Consider the following 8,238-nt stretch of genomic DNA (forward strand, 5'->3'; position numbering starts at 1 on the left):
AAGAAAATATTTGGGGTTACCAGAAATTTGTGATATTAAAACAGGGTCACGCTCCAAAAAAAGGTTGCTTTAGTGTTCGTTTCCTCCCACATTCAGTGAAGTTTAGAACCTGATGTTAGTATTGATCGACTCCTGCTGCCATCGTCATGAAAAATAAATAAACCATGAAGCTGTTTTATAAGGGCATCATAGATATTGGTAACCTAGTTACTTAGTAACGCGTTACGCTAGTTCAGTGGTTCTCAATGGTTTTTTGGGTTTTTTTTTCCCATTTTGAATGAAGGTGACCTTTCAAGCCACACCCATCGGCCCCCAATATAATCCTGACAAATAACAATTTGTTTTGTTTATTCAACTAACAAGGAACAAGTAACATCACATTTCATCATAAATCAAAAACTAAATTATCTGCAATTATAAAAGTGCAGGCATAAAAAATACAGTAATTAACCAAACATTGTTTGCAAACTGCTCACAATTACACACACACATTTATTTGTGTCTTATGGAGGGGTTTGTGTATTAGTGTGTGCTTTGGAGCCAATTTCTGCATTTTTTGTGGTATTTTTGTATATTTGTTTCCATCATTTTGCGTGTTTTTGTTGTTAAAAAAAACAAAAAAAACCCCCAATAATAATGTAGTCTTTTTTGTCATCATTTTGTGTATTTTTGCTGTTGTTTTATAAATTAATTTTGTATAATTACTCGACAATTTCCTACATTTTTGGGCTGTGGAAAGAAAGACAAATGGAAGCACAGGGAGAACATGCAAATTCTACACAAAAAGTCCACACCAGGAACAAAATACAGCTAGAAATGTTCATTTGGATTTTTGTAAAAGTTCTCAACAATCATGAATTAAATCAGATGTATTTAACTTGCTGTAGTTTCATTTGAAGCAAACAAATCCATATGTTTGATTAGGACATGTTGTTCCTGGTTTTTCCACTAGAGGACGATGGAGGACAAACATTGGAGTTGTGAGGAAGTAGTTTTGATGAAAAGTTAAACAGAAGCTGAACCTGAAACAGAAACAACACAGACTCACATCAAAGGACAGTCAGGTTGGTTTATAATACACGTGTTTATCACTTGTTTAGATTCATATTATAATATTCATGATTACAGAATATAATCCACAGGAGCTGTTTACCTCTTTAGAGCAAAGATGGACAACTTTATCTCACAAAAAAGTGATTTTATCTGATCTGAGGGTTTCACTAACAACATTCATGTCAGCATTTATAATATTAATGAATAATCTGAGCATTAACACAGGGATTTGTGTGTTTTTGTTGCCGTTTGTGTGTTTCTGGAGAGTATTTTATGTTGATTTGTAAGTCAGGGCGTTATTTTGTGTGTATTTGTTGTTGATTCTGTGTGTTTTTGTTTAATTTTTGTGCATTTTTAGATTTGTTTAGTGTTTTGAATCACTTTGTGTGTTTTTTCTCTCATTCTCTTTGTTGATTTGTATGTTTTGGAGTCATTTTCTGCATTTTTGTCATCATTATGTATATGTTTTTTTTTTGACATCATTTTGTGTTTTTATAGTTTGTTAGTGTTATTTTAATCATTTAGTCTTATTGTTATCATTTTGTAATTTTGATATTGTTTTGTATATTTTTCCATCGTTTTGTGTGTTTTTGCGTTATTTTAATCAGTTTTGTTATTATTCTGTGTGTGTGTTTTTCCATCATTTTGTGTACATTTGTTGTCTTTTTGTGCATTTTTAGACTTTTATGGGTGCTTTTTTTGGTCATTTTTTGTGTTTTTATAGTGATTTTGTGTATTTCTGTTGTAGGTTTTGGAGTTTTAGGCTTAGTTTTTGTGTTTTTGTTGTTGTTTTGTACATTTTTCTGTTATTCTAATCTGCATTTGTTGTATCAGGGACAAATTGAGCGTATGGACAGACTGACTTCTATTCCTCTGGTCTTTACGTTAATACTGTATGTATAGTTGTATGTCATAGACTTGATTTAAGCACTTGCCAAAATGTTTGAATGTTTCCATGTTATTTGTATATGTATATAATATAAAAACAGCAATCATTACTAAAAATATGGTTTTATTTAACTGATATCTTTACCAAACCGAGTGTCATTTAAAATAATCCAAACATCAGAGCAACACAACTTGAAAAGCAGATTTTGCCACGTTTCACCTGATCATCAGCCGACTTTTGTCCGTGCGATCCATTATTTTGCAGATTTACTTCCACGGGGGAGAAAAAATGAGCCAAGGTGTGCAAAGTGAAAGCCTTTAGAACATGTGACAAGCGTGATAAATGCACCAGGAGAAAAAAAAGACAAAAGATAGCTTTGTCTTGTCACAATAATCCTAATCTGTTTGAAGATGAGGGAACAGGAATAAAGGCAGGGCTGTGGTCAGCAGTGATGAATGTTCCTACATCACTTTCTCTTTAATGGCCTGATTGCTCAATTAATTCTGCTCTTACTTGTCCTCCTAATGTGGAAACAAGTCTATTTCCTCCCAGATTAGAATAGACACAGGCTGACAGTGTGCGCTGCTATTCCTAATGCCACAATGTGTCCCATCCATCATCTCAGGCTTCTCCTCCACTAACTCCCTCCTCTCATTCCATGCCCAGGCTCTTCTGGGGAGGGGAAGGGGGGGTGGGGGGGTGCAGGTGGAGGTGATGGAGGTTAAACTCAAGCCTGGCTGGTGTTGGGCTGTTTGTATGTATGCATATTTGTGTTTATGTGTGTGTGTGTTGGGGCCATGCATGTGTGTGTATCTGTGAATGGGTTTGGTCCAGAATACATCAGTGACATCTATGGACACAGGTCAGATAGTGGAGCCCAGAGCTCACAGATCTATGGACACAGGTCAGATAGTGGAGCCCAGAGCTCACAGATCTATGGACACAGGTCAGATAGTGGAGCCCAGAGCTCACAGATCTATGGACACAGGTCAGATAGTGGAGCCCAGAGCTCACAGTAAACATGGTGATGCTGCGTTTAGTTGTTATGCTGCAAAGAAGTGTGTGTGTGTGTGTGTGTGTGTGTGTGTGTGTGTGTGTTGGGGTTCAGGCTGCTGGTCCATGTGAATGTGTGTGTGTGTGTAGGTGTTGGGGTTCAGGCTGCTGGGCCGTGTGTGTGTGTGTGTGTGTGTGTGTGTGTGTGTGTGTGTGTGTGTGTGTGTGTGTGTGTGTGTGTGTGTGTGTGTGTGTGTGTGTGTGTGTGTGTTGGGGTTCAGGCTGCTGGGCCGTGTGTGTGTGTGTGTGTGTGTGTGTGTGTGTGTGTGTGTTGGGGTTCAGGCTGCTGGGCCATGTGTATGTGTGTGTGTGTGTGTGTTGGGGTTCAGGCTGCTGGGCTGTGTGTGAATGTGTGTGTGTGTGTGTGTGTGTTGGGGTTCAGGCTGCTGGGCCATGTGTGTGTGTGTGTGTGTGTGTGTGTGTGTGTGTGTGTGTGTGTGTGTGTGTTGGGGTTCAGGCTGCTGGGCTGTACCAGGTCTAGAGGTGAACATCTTCTCTCCTGTCCTGATGAATTAGCTGCATATGCAGACGATGAATTACCAGCCAATGGGAGTCAATTATCCAACAGAGAGAGAAACCAGTGCATGTGGCCCCGGGGCCTTTTTCCAATTCAGAGAGTGATTTTCCTAAAAACGCAGAGAGGGAAAGAGAAAAGAAGCAGCATTGACGGAGCGGGAGCAGGATAATGAAAGTGTGTGTGTGTGTGTGTGTGTGTGTGTGTTCCTCACCTCTTCCACTCAACCGCTCTCTCTCTCTCTCTCTCTCTCTCTCTCTCTCTCTCAGATCAGGTCCAGGAGGCGTGGGTGTGAAAATAATAACAATAATAATAATAATTATTATTCACTAATAATGTGTGAGATTTAAAAAGTGCTCTTGTCAAACATTTCCCCTCCATAAATCTCTCACAACAAAACCACATCCAACATAAAAACCCTCAAATAATGACTTTTATGAAATATGTTTACATACATATACACAGGGTTTGATATTTAGTTTATATCAGATCAGGGATGGACAACTGTTATCACATCACAAAACTGTCATTGTATCTGATCTGAGGGTCACATGATCAACATTCATGTCGGCATTAGAATAACGTCTGAGCATTAAGACAGGAAACAACAGAGGGTTTGTCTCTATTTCTGTCATAAAGTTTATTTTTGTTTTCATTGTTGTCACCGTGTGTGTTTTTGGCACACGTTTTTCTATTTTCTGTGTCATTTGTGTGAATATTTTTCTGTTTTCTGTTTTTTTCTTGTTGCTTTGTGAGTTTTTGGAAACGTATTGTTTATTTTTGTTGTCGTTTTGTATTTTCCTGTTCTTGTTTTTGTGTGTGATGATTAATTATTTTGCCATTTTGTTGTTGTTTTGCAAATTTTTCTGTTTTTTAGTCATATTGGGTTTTTTGTGTGTAATTTAGTGTATTTTTGTTGTACTGTATTTTTTCTGTCCTTTTGATGTTGTTTTGTGTGTTTTTTTTTGCCATATCACTTATTGTTGTTGGGATGTTGTGTTTCTTTTGAGTGATTTTGTATATTTTCAGTTGTTTTCTGTGTGATGTGTAGTTTTTTTGTATTTTTGTTCTAGTTTTGTATGTTTTTCTTTCTGTTTTTTGTTGTCGTCTGGTGTTGGTATAATCAAACGTCTTTTTTTTGTTGGTGTTCTTGACTTTTTTTGTTGTCCTTTTGTGTAATTTTCTCTCATTTTCTGTCTTTATATTGTCGTTTTGTGCGTGACGAGTAATTTTTTGGGATTTTCGTTGTCATTTTTTATATTTGTCTGATATTTTGTCTGTGATTTTTGGGATTTTTTTATTTTTATTTTGTTGTCATTTTAGATATTTGACTTTGTGAGCCACCAGTTGGAACAGACATAGATCAAGTCCTTTCTGTTTTTTTATTGTTATAATTTACATTCCTTCCACTAAGGAAATACTTTTTTTTTAGTTTTTATTTACTGTGTGAAGAAAGAAAAACAGGAGCATTGTATGCGAGAAGAAACCAGATTTCAGTGAAACAAACAATATCCAAATCAACATTTTGACGGAGCAATTTAATCTGAATAGTTGGAATGAGAATGTAAGAGAAAAGAGGATGATATGATCTGTGAAAGAGCCAAACGTCATTAACTGTTTTAAAACCCGAGATTTTACCACTGCCAAAAGGAACCAAAAAGATTCTTAAGTTATAAGAAGCGGTTTGGTTTTACAGTGTGTGTGTGTGTGTGTGTGTGTGTGTGTGAATTCCCAGAGAGACAAAAGAATAAGACAAAGGACAGCACTATGTTAAGGTTTAGTTGGCACTGGGAGCGTTTCTGCAAAGACCATTATCACAGTAACACTCCACATGAACCACAGAGAAAGTTTCCTCTATAACAATGATCATAGACTGAGTTTATAGAAGAGAAGATGTGGGCAAAAACACACATGGTTCACATGCAGCCCCCTCGATCTAATTTACTACGGCCCCCAAAAATATAGTACAGTACAGTACCCATAAAGTCACTACAATTATACACAAAAATTACTCCAAAAACTCTAAACAACAACAAAAATGCACACAAAATTACAGAAAAACCCCCAAACAATAACAAAAAGGCACAAAATGACTCCAAAGACACATAAAACAACAACAAAAATGCACAAATGATTATAAAAACACACAAAATGATAAAGAAATACACAATTTGATTGTTAGAATACACAAAACAATATCAAAAACAGAAAAAAGGACAAAAATACACAATGACTCCCAAAAACAAAAATAACTCCAAAACACACAAAAAGACAGAAAAATATGTCAAGGGACAACAAAAATAAACAACAGTGATTCCAAAAACCCAAAACAACAATAATAATTAATTTTTTTTTTTTTTACAAAAACAGACAAAATGACAGAAAAATACAAACAAGGACAACAAAAAAAAAACAAAAAACAAGTGAAATATATAGACATAATGCACAAAACTAGACAAAAACACACATTTACAATGAAACACACAAAATGACCTATTGCTTGGATTGGTCTTTATTATTATACTAATGTGAATGTTAATCATGTGTTCCTGGATTGATCAGACAATCACATTTTGCTCGTCTCTGATATGGTGCCTTTTTAGGACGGGCTACCGGACTCAAAACGCCCTCACTTTGTTCTTCTTCTTCTTGTGTACACCAGTTAAAATCACTACTCCTCTGTTATTCGTGTTATTTCGGTAATTTCTAAATTGATGGGAACATAGTCGGGTGATACTGTATATTAGGGATGTAAGAATTCACTCAACTCCCGATACGATTCGATTCACTATATTGAGTTCACGATGCGATTCTCTCACGATTTATTTTACAAAATGGGACAGTAGAAAAATGATGACTGAAACATATTCCTTTATTTTTTTGGGGGAAAAAACTGTAAAAAACTATATTGTCTTCTTTTTATTTTTCATTGTCAAAAAAATCTCTTGATAAACTATTCAAAACAATGCAATTTAACTAAAAATAAATCTTGAATGAAATAAATAAAGGAATAATACGATTGAAGAAAAGTCTATTAATTTAAATTCTGGTTCTATAGTAAACAATGCAAAACTGCATAAGAGTTGTTTTTCTTTTTAAAAGTGCAACTGAAAATGTATTTTGTGCCTTAACAATTGGACTTAAAAAAACAAACAGTCACTTCACTGTCTTTAGTTCAGATATTTATTTGGACCAGCAGAGGGTGCTGGTAACCCAGTGGTCGGTTGGCATGCAGATATCTTGTAGAGAAGAAGAGATGCTACGCTAGCAGACAGAGCCAATAGAAAAAGTTGACTTTTACAGATATTCACATAATATTACAGATACTTCCGGATAGCGCCCTCTGTTGGATCTGCTGGTTAAAAAAAGTATTGCGATTCAATTTTCACAGTATCGATGTGAATCGTGATATCTATGAATTGATTTTTAACTGCCTTACGATTAATCGTTACATCTCTACTGTATATCATTTTAAAGGCAATTTATTGTAGATTACGATTATTATTATTATTATTATTATTATTATTAAGTCGCACAATTGTATTTGTTTTACTCAGTGGAACCGAGTCATTTCACTGAATTCTTGGGAACTTGCTACGTGCTTTTCGGCGAGGAGACGTTCCACTGCCAATGTAATTATTCTCACACAAGATCCTGAATATTTTTGACCATTTCTTTTATTTTTAGAAAACAAAAACCCAATCAGAAAAGTTATCTAAAAATAATACATAAAAATAAACACTCAACATTATTTAGATTAACCCATTTTAAGAAATAATAAATGTATTAAAAAATGGAAACAAGTAATTAAATTGATTATATCTACAAAATAGCTTGGCAAATATGTAGCAATATTAGGCTAAGATGTTCACTTCTGGAAGAAAGCATCAATATTTGTACATGGGGTTTCTTTTGAGTTGCTGAATCAATTTTTAATGAAATCCACGCTGGCAAACCAATGGTTCCCACTCAACATCAAAAAATCCAAGATGGCCACCATCAGTATTGCCAATTTGGATATTTTGTCATAACTTTGGTTCTATTTGACATAGAAGCCTGAATTATCGGTTTTCAGTGTCAATGAATTCAATAATATATCTTAAAATAGCATAAATTGTGCTCAGAGCAAGGTCCAACATGGCCGCCATCCGTATTGTAAATTTCAATCTTACCATAACTTTGGTTCTGTTAGACGTAGAAACATGATCTTTGTGGTGAAATGTAGGTTACAGGGGACAAGGATTGTCATGAAATAATATAATTGCATCATGTTTCTATGTCAAATAGAACCAAAGTTATGACAACTGGCTGCCCCAAAGACTAAAACACACCAAATGACTCCAAAAACACACAAAATGACAACAGAAATACACAAAATAACTGAAAAATATACAAAAATGACAATCAAAACACACGAAATGACAGAAAAATATACAAAATAACACCAAAACTACTCTAAAACATAATAAATGAGTACAAAAACATACAAAATACCTGACAAATATACAAGATGACAACAAAAACACATAGAATGAGAAAAAAAAATCCAATAAATGACAACAAAAACACACAAAGTGAGAGAAAGTACAGTATACAAAATGTCACCAGAAACACAAAAACCAACAACAAAAATACACAAAATGACAAAAAAAAAAAAAAAAAAAAAGAAAAAAAAAAAAAGAAAAAAAACACAAAATGAGAGAAAAAAATACAAACACAAAATATCCAA

The sequence above is a fragment of the Gouania willdenowi genome, chromosome 17 (assembly GCF_900634775.1).
Source record: "Gouania willdenowi chromosome 17, fGouWil2.1, whole genome shotgun sequence".
NCBI lineage: Eukaryota > Metazoa > Chordata > Actinopteri > Blenniiformes > Gobiesocidae > Gouania > Gouania willdenowi.